The following is a 1,716-nucleotide window of genomic DNA, read 5'->3' on the forward strand; positions in this document are numbered from 1 at the left end:
AAGTACAGTAGAGTGCCCTTTGTAGTAGGGATGGGCCTCATCCAGTCAATTAAAGACGTGAACAGAACAAATCATGAACAACTTCTTCTGCCCTCAACCCTACGCATTCAGCAAGAGAGAATTCTCTAGCAGACAGCCTCACACTTTACCTGCAACATTGTCTTTTCCTGATTATATAGCCGACTGCCTTTGAACTAAACTACAACTGTTCCTAAGTCTTAAGGTCTCCTCCATCAGATTCTGACTTTACCAAGTCTCCACAATTGCATGAGTCAATTCCTTAAATATCTTTCTAGATAGATAGCTTAAACAGCTGTATACAGATGAGCTAGCAGGTGGTGTGGTAAAGGTTCTGGACACATACATAACCAACTAGAGTTTGAGTCCCAGACACGGGGACTTAAAAATCATGCCGGGTATATATGCATGTGTGCCCAAAATTCCAGGAGGAGGGTAGGATGGAGGAGAAAGGATTGTGGCATTGCCATCTCCCTTGGGGGTGATTTCTCACTTTCTCTATGACTGCCTCTGTCTATCTGTCTTCAGGAGTGCACCCCCCTATGGCAAAAACCTTTCGAAAAATTGTAAAGAATGCAATTAAAAAGTATGTATGAATTTCAAACATTTTATACACCAAAATTATCATGTATTTTAATTTCATTTTCCCACAAAATTCTTGAAGACTACACACACACACACACACACACGCACACACACCTGATAGGTTCTGTTTCTTCAGAGAATTCTGACTAATATAGACCTCAAGGAGATTGTTCTTTATTATTCTTTTTAAAAAATAACTATTTATTTTATTTTATTTGTTATTATTATTTTTAATTTGACGAGAGAGATACAGAGAAAGTGAGAAAGGGAAAGTAAGAAAGCAAGCCACCAGGTCCAGGACTTGAACTGTGGTCAGCCATGTGGGAGTCCAGCACCCCAACCACTGTGCCACCTGCTGGCCCCATTCTTTGTTATTCTTATATTTCAGAGAAAATATCAGAGCAATTTTTAAGCATAAATTGAATTGTTAAATAGATAAGGGATTGTAAACCGACACTGAAGTTTATGTTTGATTTATACACTATTATAGAATCATAACAAAACAATGAGTAAGTTCAGGTTTTGAAAAGGTGTGTTAAAAAGCAACCCCAGTGTCCAACTGATGGAAAAAAAGAGTGTTTTTAAGACATTGAGAATAAATTAAAGACAAATTATATAATAACAGGAGACTAGAAATAAGAAGAGTTGTCATTTATGTTGGGATAATATTGATAAGAGATGTGAACAGAAATTTATATTATTCAACCAATTTCTGTTTCTGTAAATTTCAGCAATACAGTAATCAGTCCATGACCACAATGGACAGAGATACACATTTAGCAAAATAAATTTAAGTAATACATAAAGAACTTATTTGATTTTCTACCCTTATTCCCAGGAAGTAAATTGAGTATATCATGCTATGTTCACCACTTCACCTCACTGTTCACTTCTACAGACATTTTAGGACCTGAGATTTTTAGGCAAAGTTAAAGGTCAATATTTCAGAACTAGTATTTTTCATCTATTAGAAGTGGGAGACATGAAACATTGTATTTTACACCTTTGTATTTTTTTCTCTGCCTAATTGCCAAAAAGAACTATGTGCCCTAAGCACAATAATGGACTTCAGAAAGGAAAACAAGCCACTCTGTCCCTATATTCATATCTTTA

Source organism: Tupaia chinensis, unplaced genomic scaffold (genome assembly GCF_000334495.1).
Source record: "Tupaia chinensis unplaced genomic scaffold, TupChi_1.0 Scaffold146594_1, whole genome shotgun sequence".
NCBI classification, from domain to species: domain Eukaryota; kingdom Metazoa; phylum Chordata; class Mammalia; order Scandentia; family Tupaiidae; genus Tupaia; species Tupaia belangeri.